This window comes from Telopea speciosissima, chromosome 11, assembly GCF_018873765.1.
Source record: "Telopea speciosissima isolate NSW1024214 ecotype Mountain lineage chromosome 11, Tspe_v1, whole genome shotgun sequence".
NCBI lineage: Eukaryota > Viridiplantae > Streptophyta > Magnoliopsida > Proteales > Proteaceae > Telopea > Telopea speciosissima.
The window spans coordinates 13,642,367-13,667,756 of NC_057926.1; the positions used below are offsets into that span (position 1 = coordinate 13,642,367).

The following is a 25,390-nucleotide window of genomic DNA, read 5'->3' on the forward strand; positions in this document are numbered from 1 at the left end:
CCTACACACACTCACCCCCACCCCATGCTGCCCCTATACACACTCACACACTCACACTCACCCCCACCCCCACTCCATGCTGCCCCTATACACACTCACACTCACCCACCCCTTGCTGTCCCCACACACACTGACACACTCACACTCACCCCACCCCATACTGACACACTCACACTCACCCCCCACCCCATAAAGACTCACATATGAGATAACAAATGAGAGTAATTCTAATTCTAATTGAATAAAAATACCTTCTGATATGTACCCTTACTAAGCTGAGATGAAATGGTTGAAAACATGGGGGGGGGGGGGGGAAGTCATAAACCTTGTTCCAGCTCTTTTACTCATTTGCAGTTTGAAAATTGGAATTGAGATTAGACATATATATATATAGAAAGCATATAAATATCAAACTGAAATACAAATTGTATAAACCAAGATACAAGAAGATGTGACACATCTGTGCATATGTTGGAGTGTGCATATCACTACCAAGAACTAAATGAAAGTAAAAAATGTACATTAAGAATGAAAGCAAGAAATGTCACTAAGAGCACAAACGAATTGAGTCACAAAAATTACTTGCTTATCTTCTGTGAAGCCTCCAACATATACCCACTTTGCATTGTTTTAAAAAAAAAAACATGAATGTAGAGAAAGAACAAACAATCAATGTTTAAAAAAAAAATGAAACATAAAAATTCAATGAGTATACTATGAATTTAAACCACCATATCTTGGGGCATTCCCAATTGCTCTACCGGTTTGAGCTAAAGACTCACATACAAGAAAACGATACAAGTATAGTTCACACAAATGGTTTAAGTTGTTAAAATCTCAAGGACAACATAGTCGGTGGGTGAAGTTTTAGGGCTAACAAATCAGTTTTTCCAGAGTTATGTCAATGTTTCAGGAAAGTAACATCAAGCAGAGTATCTGCAAGGTCAGAAAAACTGAAGTAATGCTAACTTGATCGATGGGTAATATAAAAGGGACTTGCAGGATTGAACAACAGCAAGAGCCTATGAGCATAGTAGAAACAATGTAGTTCAGACCTCTCTTATTCTGTAAAGTGATGCCACTTAAATTTCTAAATTTATTTTCAGGTTGTCTCTAAAAAGGATCAGGCGCAGTACTGGTTCCTTAAAAGGAGAAAGATTACAGCTATGTATCCATTAGTTGAAGGCTGAAACCAGAATTTACAGAAAAATTTTTTCTAATTCATTAAACAAAAAGGATGATACAGAGAGAGAGAAGAGAATAAGAAAATCACCTTAACCAAATGCCTTGCCTGACCCGGTCTTCACTGTCCACCTTAATCCACCTGGAAGAAAAACACAACAAAAATTATAATCAATAACTAGAAAACCTAAATCGGACAGAGAAGCATAAATTTAAAAAAAAAAATATATATACATCGGTGGTCTGAGCTAAGAGAAGAGCGAGAGAGAGAGTGAGACACAGCAGAGAGCACGAGAGAACGAGAGAAAGAGAGAGAGAGAGAGAGAGCAGAGAGAACGAGAGAGAGAGGGACAGAGACTGAGAAATAGCCGAGAGCAGAGAGAACGAGAGAGAGAGAGAGAGAAGCAGAGAGCAGCAAGTAGAGAGCAGAGAGCAGAGAACAGTTGGTACCTGGAGGTTGAAGGCGACGGCGAGTAGAGAGCAGAGAGCAGCGATCGAGTTTCTGGAGGTTGAAGGTGACGGCGTGAAAGAGAGAGAGAGAGAGCTAAAGAGAGAACGAGAGAGAGAGAGCATAGAGAGCAGATACCTTCGATCTGTGGATTTCACAGCAATGCAACGATCGGTGGTGAGCTTCAGTGCCCTTTCCCTCTCCTTCTAGGTCGAGTTCGTTTGCGAGATCGTGAATTTAGAATTTAGGTTTTAAGAATCACCCAAAAATCTTCTATTTATATCAGGTATCCCATATGATAGTTTCTTTTTGGAATTCACCTCATGAGGTGCATTCTTGTCCGAGTCCATTTTTCGTTGAAATGAAGAATCACTGATTTTCGTAGAATCCAGTTCACATTCAACCAAACGCTATTTTTTAGCAAGAATCATGAGTCCGTAGACTCAAATTCTTAAGACTTAGTGAACTAAACGCTTCCTAAAATTCTCACCATATTATGTAATTGGACCCTGCAAATAAAATCTTAATTTTACATTTAAAATTGAAGGGCATTGATTGCAAATAAAACTAAATTTGAAATAATTTAAAATTAATTATACAATCATGTTAGGTGATGTTTATAATAATTATCCTTAGGTTTAATTATATTTTAATTTTCTTCCCCTTATTTCACTTGCAACCAAATGGAGCCTAGGATTGACACCAAATGGGGTTTTTGCACTTGGCTTTTGAATATTGATTCCAAGGTGCAATTAGAGATATTGGGTTTCATCATGTGAACATTTTGTCGGCCTTCAACATTGTAGTTCATATTAAAATTGAAAATATATATATATACATAAGACACCAAAAGTGAAGAAAAAAAAAAAAAAAAAAATTCAATACGAAAAAGATTTATTGATGATCATGCGAAAAGCCTGGAGCTCCAAATAAACAGTCTTGGAAGTTGGAACCACAGAGTAGAAATTGTCTAATCTGTCAAACACATGATAAACATAGATATGTTAATGGACCTAGTTTCTTTTCACATATGGTGAATTAAAAATCTGTCTCTTTGATTACTATGGAAAGAGGATTTACGACCGAGTACAACTACAAAGGGAGTTAGAGTTAATGATAATGCAAGAGTCCAATCATAATGCCATAACACCAATGATGAAAGGAATCTTATTCCTTGAAGGAAAAATTACTTCAAAACTATAGACATAAGAAAAACCCAACCATCTATGGCCTTGCATGCATGAGGTTAGAGTGATCTTGTTTAGGGGTGTCAATGGGTCGGGTTGGGCCGGGCCTGCCCTAAACCCTAACCCAACCCTAGAGGTCTTAACCTAAACCCTGACCCAACCCAACCCTGACAGGGACAAGAAACCCTCAACCCTGACCCGACCCTGCCAGTGTTTTTCCTAACCCGACCCGGCCCTGATTCACCCTGATAGGGTCGGGCAGGCCCTAATTGACCCTGACCTTGACTTTATTTGTTTATTTATTTATTTTTTTGGAAATGGTTTTTCCTATGCCTGTAATTTTTACTATGCCAAAGTTGATCAGATTGTAATTTTCTAGGATTTGTCAGCATTGCAAGTAAAATATTTTAACTTAATTTGAAGCAGTAAAAATGAACAGCTTATAAACAGTGCACTCAATGAATCTCATTAGATTGTCCTATGGTCAATCTCGATAAGGCACCAACCATGTTACATTCAAACACCATGACCGATCAAAAAGCCAAGTAAGAGAAAGAAACAGGGCAATAAGCTCACAATACTCAAAGTAAGATCATTAAAGCCTTAACCAATATAACATCTTATACAAATATAAAAAATTCTAAGTATAGAGTCTGAGTAGTTCATCCCGAAGATACCCAAGGTTAAGACCCACTCCAATCCACCTCTCTTGAAACCTTATGAAAGCAGGATTCATACTACATCATATCATTATTTAGTGTCACATTAAGCTGACAAAAAACAGAGGAAGCATCATCAATCTCATGACTGAGTAACCATCACACTAACCCGAAAGTCGGGTTACTAAAAGCCACACAAAAAAATATTCAATAATCCAAAATAAATTTAAGAAAAAAAATTATCTAAGAAAAGACATGGATTTGAGTATGTATCTGTTTCCATCCATTAATTCAAAAGTTCAAGAGATCTCTGTTTTACATTCTACAAAAATTATTTAGATAGTGAATAAGCTATTTCAATATTAGCAATTAGTCATTTTCTAAGTTATATAATTTTATATATATAAATTTAATATATTTAAAACTCTCTATTCATTAATTTATAAGATAAATTTATATATATAAAATTAGGCAAAAGGTTTTCTGGTCGGCGGTGCAGGTAAGGGAATCTATGGTCGGGAGTAATCTGATCCATGGAATTGGTATCGATAGATCTTGTTCGTTAATTGAATTCCAAAATATTATACGGTTTTGAGTGAAATACGATACCTATTACCGGAAGAAAAAAAAAGAAATACGATCCCAAATACACTTCCTCTCTCTCCCTCTCTCTCTTGTCGAATGCTTCGTTCTCACTTTTGTTCTGAAGAGTGTATCTCGGATTGAAGGCTAGGGCTTGCTTTTACCCTGTTTCTCTCACGCTTAAGAGAGAACTCTCCACAGACGAAGAAGCGTAAAGCAGGTTGGTAAGAAGATTTGAGATTGGAAATCAACAGAGATCTTATTGCTTTAAGACTCAAGAGTTTCAACCTCCCTTAGCAGAGAACTGTAGAGGTTCGTTCGATTTATTTCTTTTACTCTCCATTGTTGTCCTTTCAAGTATCCTCCATTATTTTTGTTATTAGACTCGTTCTCACTTTTGTTCTGAAGAGTGTATCTCTGATTGAAGGCTAGGGCTTGCTTTTACCCTGTTTCTCTCACGCTTAAGAGAGAATTCTCCACAGAGGAAGAAGCGTAAAGCAGGTCACTAAGAAGATTTGAGATTGGAAATCAACAGAGATCTTATTGCTTTAAGACTCAAGAGTTTCAACCTCCCTTAGCAGAGAACTGTAAAGGTTCGTTCGATTTATTTCTTTTACTCTCCATTGTTGTCCTTTCAAGTATCCTCCATTATTTTTGTTCTTAGACTCTACCTCCCCCCGATTTAGTGTTTTTTTTGGTGGGGTTTTGAGCGAGGAAGATTTAATGCAATGCTTTCTTTCAATGTTGCTAGGCCTGAATCGATTCATGTTATTAGGGTGAGTAATTGGTTATTGTTTGGTATTTAATTATATGATTGTGATGTAATTGGCACTTCTAAAAGTTGTCCATTCGCCAAAATTTCAATCATGGAGTAAATCTCTAGTTTCTAGTGTGCTCAAAGATTTAGAAAAGAAGATACTTTTTAATAATTTGGGACGTTACAGGAACAAGTTGTACTAATTACTAAATACTCTTTAACAGTGGCAATTTGAAGCTAGGTTGTAATTTGTAATTGTGAATACTGACTTCCACGAACTGGTAACTCCATGTTTCAAGTGGGTTCATGGAGAAACACATTATGCTCTCTAAGTGCTTTATTTTTTTTTTTAAGTTAAACTCATGAGATGTTAAACTTTTTTTTTAAGTTGGCAATTTGAATTGATGTAAAATTTTTTTTGGTAATTGACATGGTAAATTTTTTTTTTTTGAGTAAATTACTTCCCCCCTCCCCTCGATTATGCCCTAATGACAAGCCCCACCCCCGCATATTGAATACCCAGTTGGATTTCTACTGGTTCATGGAGAAACACATTTTCTTATTGATTGCTCTTTGACACAGCCCTCCTTTGTTTTATTTATCATATAATATGCTAACTCGGATTGGATTCATGATGATTGATAGATGGAATGTCATTTAATTATTAATTGGAACACTTTGTAACTTCTAATTTCTCTTGGACTTGCCCAAATTGTGGCTCCATGGAAGTCTCATATCCTTTAAGCACCAACCCATAGGGTAAGGATGGCACATTTATGGACTGGAAAAGAAGATTACAGATAGCTCTACAAACAGCAAAGGCCTTGACTTCTACCATAGGGATATCAAGTCAACCAACATTATATTGGGTGGAGAATTTAATGTAAAGGGGAATATTGGGAAGCGATCAAATTGATTAAGAGCCAACTAATAGAATAGTTGGGAACAACAGAATTCAAGGTATTGTGCTCAGGTGTACGGGGTATCTTTTGGGTTGATGGGCCGGCGAGAGCTGCATATCCTGTATTTGGGGATGTAGTGGTATTTGATACAACATACAAGAAGAATCGATATCACTTCCCGTTTGGTCCCTTTACCGGAGTAAATCATCATGGTCAAAGTATTTTGTTTGGATGTGGGTTGATAGCTGATGAGACAATTGAGTCGTTTATTTGGTTATTCTCTACGTGGTTGTAATTTACTCACGTAAGGATTTACATGATTCGATAAGATGCCTATATCCAGATAGATGAGGGCAGTTTTCATTAAGAATAGAAAAAAGGTTACACACTCTTTTCCTCACGCATCTCTGGACATCCAATAGGGGGTCAGAGTGGTCATTTTGCCATCCCTATGTCTGGGCACAGTGAACACAGTCTGGCAGCATTCTTTTTCCCTTTTTTATACATATGAAAAACTAAGATCGAACCATTAATAAAACCAATAAAGGAAGATAAGAGACCATCAAAAGAAATCGATAATAGATGAGCAGCAAGGGGGGGTGTGCTCAGTTGTAGGGCAGCAAGAGGGGTTGTGCTCAAGTATTGGGCAGCAAGGGGGGTGTGTATGCTCAGGTATTGGGCAGCAGGGGGTGTTTATTTAAGAATCTTTTGGGGGTCTATTTTGGACCATTGGGCAGCAAAGGGGGGTGTATGTTCAGGTATTGGGCAGCAGGGGGTGTTTATTCAAGAATCTTTTGGGGGTTTATTTTGGGCCATTAGGCAGCAAGGGGGGGTGTGCTCAGGTATCGGGCAGCAAGGGGGGTGTGTATGCTCAGGTATTGGGCAGCAGGGGGTGTTTATTTAAGAATCTTTTGGGGGTTTATTTTGGGCCATTGGGCAGCAGAGGGTGTTTAAGACCAGAAAACCCTTTGGGGGTTTATTTTGGACCATTGGATCTAGGCACCATAATTTTCATGTGTTGATTTGGAATAAATGGTATAAAGCAATATATATGCTTAGGCATACATAATTTTCATGTGTTGATTTGGATTGCTTTCTTCCATCACTCTGTCACATTGCGTCACCAAATTACAAGGAAATGGGAGTGACTATTCTTGCACATTTTGACTACTTTATCAATTATCCTAAACAATTATGTTATGCTTATATACTTGCAGAGTTTTAGAGGGAACAAAAAAATGGAACATGACGATGGATTATCGTATACTATTGTCGATGGATCTATGGCAGAGGTTATTATACCATATAGGGACTTAGGTAAGTTTTACCTTGAAATGCTATTGATATGACAACGAATAGAAATTAATATTGCATTTAGCTGTGTGTTTCATTTTGTAGAGGATGCGTATGCTAATGAAGGTCCCACTGATATGGAGGAAGCTCTTCGATTAGATGTGGAAGATATTGAAAAGGACTTAAATAGTAGGCACATGGTAGTTGATGATGGAAGTGATATAACCAATGGAGATATAGCAGATCATGTATTTGTGGATGAACCAAGTGAGAATGGTGATGGGGGTGAAAATTTGTTTGTTGATGATCCAACGGAACACTTTGACAATCTTGTTGAGCATAATGAGGAACTATGTATTGGGAAGTATTTTGCCAATGCAAACGATGCATATGAATTTTATAACAATTATGCTCGGAAGATGGGATTTAGTGTTCGGAAATCTACAGTGGAGAGGTCAAGGAAAAGGAAAGAAGGAATGGACGAGGAGGGGGATGTCTTGTCTCGCATGTATGTTTGTAGTAGGGAAGGTTTTAAGGATTGCAAAGATAGAAGACAAGAAGGGAAAGATGTTACTCGTCGAGCTCATAGTAGAGTTGGTTGTCCTGCTCGTCTGTGGGTAAAATTAGTTGAAGGGGGCTTGGTTGTTGACCAGTTTATTTCAGGCCACAACCATAGCCTCGTGGCACCCACTGAAATTTATCGGTTCGATCACATCAATGACTCTTAGACTTGGTTGTACAGATTGCAACCACTCTAGATGATTGTGGTATTGGACCGGCAACTATTTATGAGGTTGTGAAATCTATGTCTGGTGGGGCCTCCAAGGTGGGTTTGCCAGAGTTAGCATTTAAGAATTTTATGAAGAGGTAAAATCAGAAGTTTCTTGGGATGGACTTAAAAAAGTTAACGGTATATTTGCACCATTCCAAACTGTGTGATCCTCAATTCTTTTGCAAAATGGCCACAACAGATGATGGTAGTGTATGGGGTATCTTTTGGGTTGATGGGCCGGCGAGAGCTGCATATCATGTATTTGGGGATGTAGTGGTATTTGATACAACATACAAAAAGAATCAATATCACTTCCCGTTTGGTCCCTTTACCGGAGTAAATCATCATGGTCAAAGTATTTTGTTTGGATGTGGGTTGATAGCTAATGAGAGAATTGAGTCGTTTATTTGGTTATTCTCTACGTGGTTGAAAGCAATGGGGGATCGACCACCAGTTGCAATTATTACAGACCAATGTCCATCATTGTTGAGGGTCATTCCGCATGTGTTTCCTAGCGCAAAGCATAGGTATTGCTCTTGGCATGTGCAAAAACATTGCATGGAACACTTAAGCCATTTGTATGATACGAGTCAGTCATTCAAACCGGATTTTGTGAGGTGTATATACGATAGTAAGAAGGAGATTGAATTTGAGACACGTTGGCAACAGTTATTGAACATGCGTGGTTGAAGAAAATGTACAAGCAACGGTTGCATTGGGTACCACTGTATCTAAGAGGTACTTTCTTTGCCGGCATGTCATCTAGACAAAGAAGCGAGGGGATGAGCTATTACTTTCGCGGTTACTTTAAGCAATCAATCCCATTGTACAACTTTGCACGACAATACGAAAGGGCCGTAGAGAGACGTTGAGAGAGGGAAGCTAGTAGTAATTTTGCTTGTATAAACACAAACCCTCCATTGTTAGTTGGCAATCCTTTGGATGTGCATGCATCTAAAGTGTATACAAGGAAGATTTTTGAAATCTTTAAGAAACAATGGGCTGCAACACTAGTATTGATAGCCACGTTAGTGGAAGTACACGGTCAAAAGCAAAAATATTTGGTGGGTCCCTTTGATGTTCCCGATGAGTATAAGTGTGAAGTTTGGTATGACCTTGATGCCGGTGTTGTCACTTGTAGCTGTAAATTGTTTGAATTTATGGGTTTGTTATGCAAACACATCCTGCGAGTCTTCCATAAGATGGACCTCAAGGAAATACCTTCCCAATATCTCCAAAAACGGTGGACCATGGATGCAAGGCATTATTTGACGAGTGACAAAGAATTAAGTGATGGAGCTTTTGGATCAGTAACAAGCATGTGGGCTTTCCAAGATGCCATTAGGCGTTTGATAGCCACAATCAGCGGTTCACAAGAGGCATGTGATTCTACTACGGTTGCGTTGGGGATTGTGAATCAAAAATCTTACAAGCAATGGGTGAATCCAACTCACAAACTTTTGGTGTTGACCCACAACCCTCATGAGATGTTAAACTTTATTATTGGCACCCCCCCTTGCTGCCAAAGTGCCCAATACCTGAGCACACACCCCTTTGGTGCCCAATACTTGAGCACAACTCCCCTTGCTGCCCTACAACTGAGCACACCCCCCCTTGCTGCCCATCTATTATCGATTTCTTTTGATGGTCTCTTATCTTTCCTTTATTGGTTTTATTAATGGTTCGATCTTAGTTTTTCATATGTATAAAAAAGGGAAAAAGAATGCTGCCAGATTGTGTTCACTGTGCCCAGACATAGGGAGGGCAAAATGACCACTCTGACCCCCTATTGGATGTCCAAAGATGCGTGAGGAAAAGAGTGTGTAACCCTTTTTCTATTCTTAATGAAAACTGCCCTCATCTATGTGGATATAGGCATCTTATCGAATCACGTAAATCCTTACATTGTGTGATTATTTCTTCTTTCTATTTATTGTGTTTTTTGAATTATCAGTTTCTACAAAACCCACATACTCAAGTCCATCTATTTTCTTATGCATAGGAGTCTGGTTTATTACTTAAACTGGGTACTTTGAAAGTTTCCTCCTGAATACAAATCTGATAAAGTTGGAATGAGAAAGATCTGAGATTAGCATGGTAATAAGAAAGATCTAAGATTAGCATGGCATGGTAATAACTGTGTTTTTTAATTTTTTTTTTGTAATTGACATGGTACTTTTTTTCTTTTTTTTTTTGAGTAAATTACTCCCCCCTCCCCTCGATTATGCCCAAATGACAAGCCCCAACCCCGCATATCGAATACCCAGTTGGATTTCTGCTGGTTCATGGAGAAACACATTTTCTTATTGATTGCTCTTTGACATAGCCCTCCTCTGTTTTATTTATCATATAATATGCTAACTCGGATTGGATTCATGATGATTGATAGATGGAATGTCATCTACTTATTAATTGGAACACTTGGTAACTTCTAATTTCTCTTGGACTTGCCTAAATTGTGGCTCCATGGAAGTCCCATATCCTTGAAGCACCAACCCATAGGGTAAGGATGGCACATTTATGGACTGGAAAAGAAGATTACAGATAGCTCTACAAACAGCAAAGGCCTTGACTTATCTTTTCTCCTCAACACACAGTCCCATCTACCATAGGAATATCAAGTCAACCAACATTCTATTGGGTGGAGAATTTAATGTAAACGGGAATATTGGGAAGCGATCAAATTGATTAAGAGCCAACTAATAGAATAGTTGGGAACAACAGAATTCAAGAGACCTCTTTTTTGATCTTCTTCAGCATAATACCTCCTTTCTCCTGTTGTTGTTTTTCTTTCAGCTTTCGTAACATCAACTTAAACTTTTCAATCTTGCAAAGCAGCTTCTCCTTGTCGAGCTTAGTTTGACAGGACTTTTCTTCTTCTTGGCCTCTCCTTCATGAAACTTCACTCCTTTGTGAAACCTGGGTTTGAAGTGATCTCTCTCACTATTCTTAGTTTCAGAGGACCTTCTCTTCTTGCTCACTCCATGAAGGCTGGAGTCAGAGTGATATCCTTTCATACTTTGGGAAGACATATTCATTCTAGAGTCAGAGTGATATCCTTCCATCCTTTGAACTTATAACGTCCTAACTAATAGAATGAAGGACCAATTTATATACTCCCTCCTCCACCCCTCCCCCCCTCCCTCTCTGTCTCTTTACTTCTCCAGAATTTTTTTTTTCTTTTCCTAGATTTGAAGTGGAATGAAATCATTCCTATTGAATTGAATTTTGATCCAAAAAACAACAAATCGTTTTACATTCTACTACTTGAATGAGTTGTAAAACAGATTGTTTGGCTTCCCAATTTGCCTTTCCCAATTACCAGTGCACATGGAACCGAGATGGGTCGTCTTCCCAATACGTTTTCTGGAATATGGAATGAGTGTCAATGACTAATTAAAGCACCAGTTTTAGAGAGATTTCAAACGGGCAGGAGCAAACAAGGGAGAGAGTGGAAGCTAAGGGATGCAATTGGGCTTAGTCATCCCTTATCTGACAGTTCCACATGATCAAGGGTCATAGGCTTTTAATGAGTTGTTCTTATCGAACGAAGGACTAATAAATGAGTTATTATAGCACAGAGAGAGACCCAAACGGGCAGATCAAACAAGGGAGAGAGAAAATTCCACTGTTTTTGGTGATCACGTTTTGTTTGTTACAGCAGTGGTTAAGTTAGTGATATGATATACGTGATTGGAGTGGAAGCCAAGGGATGTGCATGGGCTATGTTATCCCTTATCTGAGGGTTCCACGTCATCAAGGTTGTTAGGCTTTACAAGCATTATTAATCAGTTGTTCCTACCAAAATAATAATTAATGAGGTGTTAGAGCAGAGAGAGAGAGAGAGAGCCAAACGATAATCCTTACTTGATTGTGGCTATGAGAGAGTGTGTTTCCCTTCTTTATGGGATTTAGGTTGGTCTGCTTCTACCAAAAAAAAAGGTTGGCCTTCTGCTAAGCCAAAGAAATATTCATATGTAACACCTAAATTGATTCTATATTAACAAACTGATTTTTGAAGATGTTTGAGATCATAGTATGGATTCGAGAATCAGCCCATGAATCGGTTCGATTCAAGATGGATAACAAAGAAAATGAATAAGAAATCGACCCATGAATTGGTTCGATTCAAGACGGATAACGAAGAAAATGAATAAGAAATCGACCCATGAATTGGTTCGATTCAAGATGGATAATGAAGAAAACGAATTGGTTTGATTCAAGATGGATAATGAAGAAAATGAATAAGAAATCGACCCATGAATCGGTTCGATTCAAGATGGATAATGAAGAAAATGAATAAGAAATCGGCCCGGCCCGTTTCATGGGCCGATTTCTTATTCATTTTGTTCATTATCCATCTTGAATCGAACCGATTCATGCGCCGATTTGTTAATCATTTTGTTCATTATCCATCTTGAATCGAACCGATTCATGGGTCGATTTCTTAATCATTTTCTTCATTATCCATCTTGAATTGAACCGATTCATGGGCCGATTTCTTACTCATTTTGTTCATTATCCATCTTGAATCGAACCGATTCATGGGCCGATTTCTTCATCATTTTGTTCATTATCCATCTTGAATCGAACCGTTTCATGGGCCGATTTCTTAATAATTTTCTTCATTATCCATCTTGAATGGAACCGATTCATGGGTCGATTTCTTAACCATTTTCTTCATTATGGGCCGATTTCTTAATCATTTTGTTCATTATCCATCTTGAATGGAACCGATTCATGGGTCGATTTCTTAATCATTTTCTTCGTTATCCATCTTGAATTGAACCGATTCATGGGCCGATTTTTTAATCATTTTGTTCATTAACCATCTCGAATCGAACTGATTCATGGGCCGATTTTTTAATCATTTTGTTCATTAACCATCTTGAATCGAACCGATTCATGGGCCAATTTCTTATTCATTTTGTTACATCTGAATATTTCTGAGGCTTAGCACAAGGCCACCCCTTTTTTTTTGGTAGAAGGAGAAGGCCAACCTAAATCCCATAAAGGATTATCGTTTGGCTCTCTCTCTCTCTCTCTCTCTCTCTCTCTCTCTCTACTTTAATACCTCATTAATTATTATTTTGATAGGAACAACTGACCACTGCTATAACAAACAAAACGTAATCACCGAAAACAGTGGAATTTTCTCTCTCCTTTGTTTGATCTGCCCGTTTGGGTCTCTATCTCTGTTTTAACAAATCATTAATTAGTCCTTCGTTCGATAAGAACAACTCATTAAAAGCCCAAGACTCTTGATCACGTGGAACCGTCAGATAAGAGATGAGTAAGCTTAATCGCATCCCTTACCTTCCACTCTCTCAATTGTTTACCCCTGGCCGTTTGAAATCTCTCTAAAACTGGTGCTTTAATTAGTCATTGACACACATTCCATATTCCAGAAAACGTATTGGGAAGATGAACCATCTTGGCTCCATGTGCGCTGGTAATTGGGAAAGGCAAATTGGGAAGCCAAACAATCTGTTTTACAACTCATTCAAACAGTAGAATGTAAAACGATTTATTGTTTTTTGGATCAAAATTCAATTCAATAGGAATGATTCCATTCCACTTCAAATCTAGGAAAAGAAAAAGGGATAATTCTGGAGAAGTAAAGAGACAGAGAGAGAAAGAAAGAGGGGGGGAGGGGAGGAGGAGGGAATATATAAATTGGTCCTGCGTTCTATTAGTTAGGACGTTATAAGCTCAAAGGATGGAATGATATCAGTCTGACTCTAGAATGGAGATGTCTTCCTAAAGTATGAAAGGATATCACTCTGACTCCAACCGTTATGGAGTGAGCAAGAAGAGAAGGTCCTCTGAAACTAAGAATAGCAAGGGAGATCACTTCAAACCCAGGTTTCACAAAGGAGAGAAGTTTCATGAAGGAGAGACCAAGAAGAAGAAAAGGCCTGCTGAAACTAAGCTCGACAAGGAGAAGCTACGTCGCAAGATTGAAAAGTTTAAGTTGATGTTACGAAAGCTAAAAGAAAAAAAACAATAGGAGAAAGGAGGTGTTGTGCTTAAGAAGATAAAAAACAAGCTTAACGTGGAACTGAAGAAAGGTGGTATTGTGGTGAAGAAGATCCAAAAAGAGGATAAGGTGGAACTGCCACACACGCCTAACAAACCTCCAATCCGGCTTGAACGGGGGAGCTCATCCATGAAAACAATTTATGTGCACGATCCAAAGGAACGTCCCAATTCTCCTATATTCATTAATCTGTCTGACCTTGAAGATGAAGATAACCTAGTTGGAGGACATGTTGACCCACCGGTTTTCCACCCTTGCATCTACATGGATGACTGTGGAGGAAGTGAAGCTGAAATTGAAGGTGGAAATCAAGGTGGAAATGGAGATGGCTTTGGAGGAAGTGGATCGGATTAAGCTACTTTTGGTGATTTTGTTTTGGTCTTTTTGTCTTCTGAACCTTGGATGTGAAGAATCGGATTATCTTTTGGCTTTGTAGTTTTTTTTTTTTTTTTTGTAGTTGTCTAATCTAAGCAGCAACCTATTGAAGAATGGGATTTTTCTTTTGCCTTTGTTATTTTTTTTTTTTGGGTGAAAATCTTTTTGTAGTTGGTTGATCTAAGAAGCAACATATTTGAAGAAAAGGTTATGAATTGGTATTTTCCTTTATTTGGTCTTCAATGGTTGATCAATCTTGAATTTTTTTAACCAATTATTTGGTTAAGGAAGTACTTGGTTCGTGTGGTATGGGATGGGATAATGATTTTTCAATTGATTTGCTTTATAAAAACAATGGAATGTTGTCATTGGTCCTTTTTATTCTTCTTCTTCTTCAGCTTCTAATATGAATCTAATGTCGTTCAATGTTGCTTGTGAAAAGACAGAGCTCGAGACAACGGCTCATGTTATTGGGATTGATAGGGGACAAAAAAACTGTAAAGATCTCGATCTTCAGTAAAGCTAGTAATGCAGTTAGTGTATTGGTGGATTCCATCCACAAAGAAGTTAAAGTGCTGCTGTAGCATCTGGCTGAGTCCATGCATTATGAACTCTGTTCTGAACTCAGTTGTGAACTCAATCTTTACTCTCTGTTGACTTTTCTCTTATGTGATATATCTCTTGAATTCTGTTGTTCCCAACTATGTTGTTCCCAACTATTCTATTAGTTGGCTCTTAATCAATTTGACCGCTTCCCAATTTTCCCCTTTACATTAAATTCGCTTCCCAATATTCCCCTATATATTAAATTCTCCACCCAATAGAATGTTGGTTGACTTGTTATCCCTAAGGTAGATGGGACTGTGTGTTGAGGAGTAAAGATAAGTCGGGGCCTTTGCTGTTTGTAGAGCAATCTGTAATCTTCTTTTCCAATCCATAAATGTGCCATCCTTACCCTATGGGTTGGTGCTTAAAGGATATGGGACTTCCATGGAGCCACAATTTGGGCAAGTCCAAGAGAAATTAGAAGTTACAAAGGGTTCCAATTAATAATTAGATGACATTCCATCTATCAATCATCATCAATCCAATCCGAGTTAGCATATTATATGATAAATAAAGCAGAGGAGGGTTGTGTCAAAGAGCAATCAATAAGAAAATGTGTTTCTCCAAGAAGTAGCAGAAATCCAATTGGGTATTCAATATGCACGTGGGGGGGGGGGGGGCTTGTCATTAGGGCATAATCGAGGGGAGGGAGTAGTAATTTACTCCCAAAAAAAAAAAATTACCATGTCAATTACCCAAAAAAAATTTACAGCAATTCCAATTGCCAACTTAAAAAAAATAAGTTTAACATCTCATGTGTTTAACTTAATACAGCACTTAGAGAGCATAATGTGTTTCTCCATGAACCCTTGCTTCCGACCTTCGTGCCATGAATCAGCAGAAATCCAACTGGGTATTCAATATGCGGGGGTGGGGCTTGTCATTAGGGCTTAATTGAGGGGAGGGGGAGTAATTTACTCAAAAAAAAAATTACCATTTCAATTACAAAAAAAATAAAAAAAAATACAGCAATTCCAATTGCCAATAATAAAGTTTAATCTCATGAGTTTAACTTGAAAAAAAAAAATGCAGCAACTAGAGAGCATAATGTGTTTCTTCATGAACCCTTGGTTCCGACCTTCATGCCATGAATCCTCATAACAGCAGCCATTGGCAAAGTGATACCCCAAACCCTCTTCTATCCGAAATACTCTCCAGCATATGTTTCTCCATTCCTGAGTAACCAAATACTTAAACAACAGATTGCTTTTAATTAAACTTACAAACAGATAAAGATTCATATGATCGCAACAATAAGATCGTCTCCTCTGTCCTCACTGTTTTATCAATCCAAATTCAGTGTGAAGGTCAATAGACTACTCAATCTTCAATTTTCTAAACTGTAATCAATCAATAACTGTAATCAGTCAATAACAAACCAGAAAAAATATAATAAAATAACCCAAATGCAGGGCATAACCCACCTAATAACAGGAAAAATACAGCAACTAGAGAGTATAATGTCATTAGAGCATAATCGAGGGGAGGGGGGACTAATTTACTCAAAAAAAAGATATATATATTACCATGGCAATTACAAAAAAAATAAAATTGCAGCAATTCCAATTGCCATTAATAAAGTTTAACATCTCATGAGTTTAACTTAAAAAAAAAATACAGCAACTAGAGAGCATAATGTGTTTCTTCTTGAACTCTTGGTTCGGACCTTCATACCATGAATCATCATAACCGCAGCCATTGGCAAAGTGATACCCCAAACCCATAGATCTTGTATCCGAAATACTGTCTAGCATATGTATCTCCATTCATGAGTAACCAAATACTTAAACAACAGATTGTTTTTAATTAAACTTACAAACAGATAAAGATTCATACGATCGCAACAATAAGATTGTCTCCTCTTTCCTCACTGTTTTATCAATCCAAATTCAGTGTGAAGGTCAATAGACTACTCAATCTTCAATTTTCTAAACTGTAATCAGTCAATAACAAATCAGAAAAAATATAATAAAATAACCCAAATGCAGGATAGAACCCACCTAACAACAAGAAAAATTGTACAATATGATAAAAATTTCACACCAACACAAGTATAGAAGCATTCAAGCCACCAAGAATACAAATTCTCTATTCCTAAATGGGTTGCATAATAGGAACAATAATAAGTATACACTCAAGGGATTGTAGCTATGAAATGGGATGGACAACTGCGTATACAAGCCTACATGAGTTAATGAAACAAAAAAATTTATTGTAGCAGTGAACAATATAGGTCTAAGCAACGTGCTTCAATTCAACAAACACATGGTTTATGCTGTACCATTCTTAGGCAAACATTCTAATAAGGAATCGGTCATAAATATGTATAAGAATGTTGAACAAACAGAGAAGAAAAGAGGTGGGTTCATGAAATCGGGTGGGGAAGAAGTAAAAAGACAGAAGTAGACTGACAGTGCAGCCGGGGGGAGAGGGGTTGGGAGGAGGAAGTAGTGGGAAGAAGAAGTGACAACATACATGAGATCAAACATTCCAGATCAGAAATCTCTCTCTAATAGCTACTCTTCATTGTACGAGCCATTGAATTCATTTGTCAACGCTGATACTACCTGAACAAACATAAGGCATTGTCCCACATCATTAGCATTGCACTAAAAAGTACTGACACAAAACCAAGTTTCTTAGAAACAAACCTTCTTACAAGTGGACTTGTTATGCCCTAACTCCTTACAGTTGCCACATCTATTCTTCCTTCCACTTGTCATCTCCATTGGATGTTTACTACGACTTTGATTAGGCCGACCCTTTGTGACCACATCCATAGCAATATGGAGATTACGACAGAGATCAGGTGTAGCATTGGCAGACGGTTATGGGTCAACACCCAAAGTTTGTGAGTTGGATTCACCCATTGCTTGTAAGATTTTTGATTCACAATCCCCAACGCAACCGTAGCAGAATCACATGCCTCTTGTGAACCACTGATTGTGGGTATCAAACGTCTAACAGCATGTTGGAAAGCCCACATACTTGTTACTGATCCAAAAGCTCCATCCCTTAATTCTTTGTTACTCGTCAAATAATGCCTTGCATCTATGGTCCACCATTTTAGGAGATATTAGGAAGGTATCTCCTTGAGGTCCATCTTATGGAAGACTCGCAGGATGTGTTTGCATAACAAACCCATAAACTCAAACAATTTACAGCTACAAGTGACAACACCGACATCAAGGTCATACCAAACTTCACACTTATACTCATCGGGAACATCAAAGGGACCCACCAAATATTTTTTCTTTTGACCGTGTACTTCCACTAACGTGGCTGTCAATACTAGTGCTGCAGCCCATTGTTTCTTAAAGATTTCAAAAATCTTCCTTGTATACACTTTAGATGCATGCACCTCCAAAGGATTGCCAACTAACAATGGACGGTTTGTGTTTATACAAGCAAAATTACTACTAGCTTCCCTCTCCCGACGTCTCTCTATAGCCCTTTCGTATTGTCGTGCAAACTTGTACAATGGGATTGAGTGCTTAAAGTAACCGCGAAAGTAATAGTTCATCCCCTCGCTTCTTTGTGTAGATGGCATGCCGACAAAGAAAGTACCTCTTAGATATAGTGGTACCCAATGCACCCGTTGCTCGTACATTTTCTTCAACCATGCATGTTCAACCGGATTATAATTTACTAGTAACTCTTGCCAATGTGTCTCAAATTCAATCTCCGTCTTACTACCGTATATACACCTCCCAGAATCCTGTTTGAATGACTGACTCGCCCCATACAAATGGCTCAAGTATTCCATGCAATGTTTTTGCACATGCCAAGAGCAATACCTTTGCTGTGCGCTAGGAAACACAGGTGGGATGGCCCTCAACAATGATGGACATTGGTTTGTAAGAAATGCAACTGGTGGTCGATCCCCCATTGCTTTCAACCACGTAGAGAACTACCAAATAAACAACTCAATTGTCTCGTCAGCTATCAACCCACATCCAAACAAAATACTTTGACCATGATGATTTACTCCAGTAAAGGGACCAAACGGGAAGTGGTATCGATTCTTCTTTTATGTACTATCAAATACCACTACAACCCCAAATACATGATATGCAACTCTCGCCAGTCCATCAACCCAAAAGATACCCCATACACTACCATCATCTATTGTGGCCATTTTGCAAAAGAATTGAGGATCACACAGTTTGGAAGGGTGCAAATATTCCATTAAGTTTTTTAAGTCCATCCCAAGAAACTTCTGATTTTGCCTCTTCATAAAACTCTTAAATGCCAACTCTAGCAAACCCACCTTGGAGGCCCCACCAGACATAGATTTCACAACCTCATAAATAGTTACCAGTCCAATACCACAATCATCTAGAGTGGTTGCAATCTGTACAACCAAGTCTGAGAGCCATTAATGTGATCAAAGCCGATAAATTTCAGCGGGTGCCACGAGGCTATGGTTGTGGCGTGAAATAAATTGGTCAACAACCAAGCCCCCTTCAACTGATTTTACCTGCATACAAGCAGGACAACCAACTCTACTATCAGCTCGACTAGTAACATCTTTTCCTTCTTGTCTTCTATCTTTGTAGTCCTTAAAACCTTCCCTACTACAAACATACATGCGAGACAAGACATCCCCCTCCTCGTCCATTCCTTCTTTCCTTTTCGTTGGCCTCTCCACTTTAGATTTCCGAACACTAAATCCCATCTTCCGAGCATAATTGTTATAAAATTCATATGCATCGTTTGCATTGGCAAAATACTTCCCAATACATAGTTCCTAATTATGCTCAACAGGATTGTCAATGTGTTCCGTTGGATCATCAACAAACAAATTTTCACCCCCATCACCATTCTCACTTGGTTCATCCACAAATACATGATCTGCTATATCTCCATTGGTTATATCACTTCCATCATCAACTATCATGTCCCTACTATTTAATTCCTTTTCAATATCTTCCACACCTAATCGAAGAGCTTCCTCCATGTCAGTGGGACCTTCATTAGCATACGCATCCTCTGCAAAACGAAACACACAGCTAAATGCAATATTAATTTCTATTCGTTGTCATATCAATAGCATTTCAAGGTAAAACTTACCTATGTCCCTATATGGTATAATAACCTCTGTCATAGATCCATCGACAATAGTATACGATAATCCATCGTCATTTTCCATTTTTTTGTTCTCTCTAAAACTCTGCAAGTATATAAGCATAACATAATTTTTTAGGATAATTGATATAGTAGTCAAAATGTGCAAGGATAGTCACTCCCATTTCCTTGTAATTTGGTGACGCAATGTGACAGAGCGATGGAAGAAAGCAATCCAAATCAACACATGAAAATTATGTATGCCTAAGCATATATATTGCTTTATACCATTTATTCCAAATTAACACGAGAATTATGGTGCCTAGATCCAATGGTCCAAAATAAACCCCCAAAAGGTTTTTTGGTCTTAAACACCCCCTGCTGCCCAATACCTGAGCATACACACCCCCCCTTGCTGCCCAATGGTCCAAAATAAGCCCCCAAAAGATTCTTAAATAAACACCCCCTGCTGCCCAATACCTGAGCATACACCCCCCCTTGCTGCCCTACAACTGAGCACACCCCCCCCTTGCTGCCCATCAATTATTGATTTCTTTTGATGGTCTCTTGTCTTTTCCTTATTGGTTTTATTAATGGTTCAATCTAAGTTTTTCATATGTATAAAAAAGGGAAAAAGAATGCTGCCACACTGTGTTCACTGTGCCCAGACATAGTGAGGGCAAAATTACCACTTTGACCCCCTATTGGATGTCCAGAGATGCGTGAGGAAAAGAGTGTGTAACCCTTTTTCTATTCTTAATGAAAACTGCCCTCATCTATGTGGATATAGGCATCTTATCGAATCACGTAAATCCTTAGACTGTGTGATTATTTCTTCTTTCTATTTATTGTGTTTTTTGAATTATCAGTTTCTACAAAACCCACATACTCAAATCCATCTAAATTCAGTGTGAAGATCAATAGACTACTCAATCTTCAATTTTCTAAACTGTAATCAATCAATGACAAACCATAAAAAATATAATAAAATAACCCAAATGCAAGACAAAACCCACCTAATAACAGGAAAAATACAGCAACCAAAGAGCATAATGTTATTAGGGCATAATCGAGGGGAGGGGGGAGTAATTTACTCAAAAAAAAAAAAATTACCATTTCAATTACAAAAAAAAAAAAAATAAAATTGCAGCAATTCCAATTGCCATTAATAAAGTTTAACATCTCATGAGTTCAACTTAAAAAAAAATACAGCAACTAGAGAGCATAATGTGTTTCTTCTTGAACTCTTGGTTCAGACCTTCATACCATGAATCATCATAACCGCAGCCATTGGCAAAGTGATACCCCAAACCCATAGATCTTGTATCCGAAATACTGTCTAGCATATGTATCTCCATTCATGAGTAACCAAATACTTAAACAACAGATTGTTTTTAATTAAACTTACAAACAGATAAAGATTCATACGATCGCAATAATAAGATTGTCTCCTCTTTCCTCACTGTTTTATCAATCCAAATTCAGTGTGAAGGTCAATAGACTACTCAATCTTCAATTTTCTAAACTGTAATCAGTCAACAACAAACCAGAAAAAAATATAATAAAATAACCCAAATGCAGGACAGAACCCACCTAATAACAAGAATGATATACAGCTTTGCAGCAGCTAACAATGGAGTCCACTATTTTGATCCATTTTGCTAAACAAATATTTACCAACAAAAGTCACGGATATCACAACCAAAGAATAATGGAGCTCAAATGATCTCAGATGTGCCCAGAAAATAAAAATCAAAAAGGGGAGTAATCACAAAGAAAAGAGAGACTAATTATTCAATGGAAGTTGGCTCTACAGCCATTAAACGGAGAATCCATGGAAGATTGTTCTACAGCCAAAAAATAAACAAACAAAAATTGCTAACATGGAGGCTCTATAATCTTATCCTCCATATATAATCTAACCGATAGCCTATTTTCCCCTTTCTTTGTTGTTGCCACAGGTGAAGATGTTATCCGCAGGTCTACTTCGTTTTTTTTGTTCTTTAAATTTGTTTAATCCAGCAGCAGCAACAAAGAAAGGGGAAAATAGGCTATCGGTTAGATTATATAGGGAGGATAAGATTATAAAGCCTCCATGCTAGCAATTTTTGTTTGTTTGTTTTTTGGTTGTAGAGCAATCTTCCATGGATTCTCCGTTTAATGGCTGTAGAGCCAACTTCCATTGAATAATTAGTCTCTCTTTTCTTTGTGATTACTCCCCTTTCTGATTTTTATTTTCTGGGCACATCTGAGATCATTTGAGCTCCATTATTCTTTGGTTGTGATATCCGTGACTTTTGTTGGTAAATATTTGTTTACCAAAATGGATCAAAATAGTGGACTCCATTGTTAGTTGCTGCAAAGCTGTATATCATTCTTGTTATTAGGTGGGTTCTGTCCTGCATTTGGGTTATTTTATTATATTTTTTCTGGTTTGTTGTTAACTGATTACAATTTTGAAAATTGAAGATTGAGTAGTCTATTGACCTTCACACTGAATTTGGATTGACAAAATAGTGAGGAAAGAGGAGACAATCTTATTGTTGCGATCGTGTAATTCTTTATCTGTTTGTAAGTTTAATCAAAAGCACTGTTGTTTAATTATTTGGTCACTCATGAATGGAGATACATATGGTAGAGTATTTCGGATACAAGATCTATGGGTTTGGGGTATCACTTTGCCAATGGCTGCTGTTATCAGGATTCATGGTATGAAGGTTTGAACCAAGGGTTCATGAAGAAACACATTATGCTCTCTAGTTGCTGTATTTTTTTTTTTTTAAGTTAAACTCATGAGATGTTAAACTTTATTATTGGCAATTGGAATTGCTGCATTATTTTTTTTTTTTTGTAATTGAAATGGTAATTTTTTTTTTTTGAGTAAATTACTCCCCCCTCCCCTCGATTATGCCCTAATGACATTATGCTCTCTGGTTGCTGTATTTTTCCTGTTATTAGGTGGGTTTTGTCCTGCATTTGGGTTATTTTATTATATTTTTTGTGGTTTGTCATTGATTGATTACAGTTTAGAAAATTGAAGATTGAGTAGACTATTGATCTTCACACTGAATTTAGATGGATTTGAGTATGTGGGTTTCGTAGAAACTGATAATTCAAAAAACACAATAAATAAAAAGAAGAAATAATCACACAATGTAAGGATTTACGTGATTCGATAAGATGCCAATATCCACATAGATGAGGGAAGTTTTCATTAAGAATAGAAAAACGGTTACACACTCTTTTCCTCACGCATCTTTGGACATCCAATAGGGGGTCAGAGGGGTCATTTTGCCCTCCCTATGTTTGGGCACAGTGAACAGAGTCTAGCAGCATTCTTTTTCCCTTTTTTATACATATGAAAAACTAAGATCGAACCATTAATAAAACCAATAAAGGCAAGACAAGAGACCATCAAAAGAAATCAATAATTGATGGGCAGCAAGGGGGGGGGGTGTGCTCAGTTGTAGGGCAGCAAGGGGGGGTGTATGCTCAGGTATAGGGCAGTAGGGGGTATTTATTTAAGAATCTTTTGGGGGTTTATTTTGGACCATTGGGCAGCAAGGGGGGGTGTGCATGCTCAGGTATTGGGCACCAAGGGGTTTTAGGGGTTTATTTTGGACCATTGGATCTAGGCACCATAAATTTCTTGTGTTGATTTGGAATAAATGGTATAAAGCAATATATATGCTTAGGCATACATAATTTTCACGTGTTGATTTGGATTGCTTTCTTCCATCGCTCTGTCACATTGCGTCGCCAAATTACAAGGAAATGGGAGTGACTATTCTTGCACATTTTGACTACTATATCAATTATCCTAAAAAATTATGTTATGCTTATATACTTGCAGAGTTTTAGAGGGAACAAAAAAATGGAACATGACGATGGATTATCGTATACAATTGTCGATGGATCTATGGCAGAGGTTATTATACCATATGGGGACTTAGGTAAGTTTTACCTTGAAATGCTATTTATATGACAACGAATAGAAATTAATATTGCATTTAGCTGTGTGTTTCGTTTTGTAGATGATGCGTATGTTAAGGAAGGTCCCACTAATATGGAGGTAGCTCTTTGATTAGATGTGGAAGATATTGAAAAGGAATTAAATAGTAGGGACATGATACTTGATGATGGAAGTGATATAACGAATGGAGATATAGTACATCATGTATTTGTGGATGAACCAAGTGAGAATGGTGATGGGGGTGAAAATTTGTTTGTTGATGATCCAACGGAACACATTGACAATCCTGTTGAGCATAATGAGGAACTCTGTATTGGAAAGTATTTTGCCTATGCAAACGATGCATATGAATTTTATAACAATTATGCTCGGAAGATGGGATTTAGTGTTCGGAAATCTAAAGTGGATAGGTCAAGGAAAAGGAAAGAAGGAATGGACGAGGAGGGGGATGTCTTGTCTCGCATGTATGTTTGTAGTAGGGAAGGTTTTAAGGATTACAAAGATAGAAGACAAGGAAAAGATGTTACTCGTCGAGCTGATAGTAGAGTTGGTTGTCCTGCTCGTATGCGGGTAAATCAGTTGGGGCTTGGTTGTTGACCAATTTATTTCAGGCCACAACCATACCCTCGTGGCACCGCTGAAATTTATCGGCTTCGATCACATCAATGGCACTCAGACTTGGTTGTACAATTTGCAACCACTCTAGATGATTGTGGTATTGGACCGGCAACTATTTATGAGGTTGTGAAATCTATGTCTAGTGGGGCCTCCAAGGAGGGTTTGCCAGAGTTGGCATTTATGAATTTTAGGAAGAGGCAAAATCAGAAGTTTCTTAGGATGGACTTAAAAAACTTAATGGAATATTTGCACCATTCCAAACTATGTGATCCTCAATTCTTTTGCAAAATGACCACAACAGATGATGGTAATGTACGGGGTATCTTTTGGGTTGATGGGCTGGCGAGAGCTGCATATCATGTTTTTGGGGTTGTAGTGGTATTTGATACAACATAAAAGAAGAATCGATACCACTTCCGGTTTGGTCCCTTTACCGGAGTAAATCATCATGGTCAAAGTATTTTGTTTGGATGTGGGTTGATAGCTGATGAGACAATTGAGTTGTTTATTTGGTTATTCTCTACGTGGTTGAAAGCAATGGGGGATCGACCACCAGTTGCAATTATTACAGACCAATAACCATCATTGTTCAGGGCCATCCCACATGTGTTTCCTAGCGCAAACCATAGGTATTGCTCTTAGCATGTGCAAAAACATTGCATGGAACACTTGAGCCATTTGTATGGGACGAGTCAGTCATTCAAACAGGATTTTGGGAGGTGTATATACGTTAGTAAGACGGAGATTGAATTTGAGACATGTTGGCAAGAGTTACTAGTAAATTATAATCTCGTTGAACATGCGTGGCTGAAGAAAATGTACGAGCAACGGGTGCATTGGGTACCACTATATCTAAGAGGTACTTTCTTTCCCGGCATGTCATCTACACAAAGAAGCGAGGGGATGAACTATTACTGTCGCGGTTACTT

The 25,390-nt window shown here is 37.9% G+C and overlaps 1 long non-coding RNA gene across 1 annotated transcript; it reads left to right on the forward strand.

Annotated features, from left to right (window-relative positions):
• The first annotated feature begins 5,843 nt into the window (after positions 1 to 5,843).
• On the forward strand, positions 5,844 to 25,018 carry LOC122646540. Its single transcript, XR_006330642.1, has 3 exons — positions 5,844 to 6,008; positions 14,400 to 14,404; positions 24,997 to 25,018. It is a non-coding gene; the product is annotated as an uncharacterized LOC122646540 (long non-coding RNA).
• Positions 25,019 to 25,390: the final 372 nt, after the last annotated feature.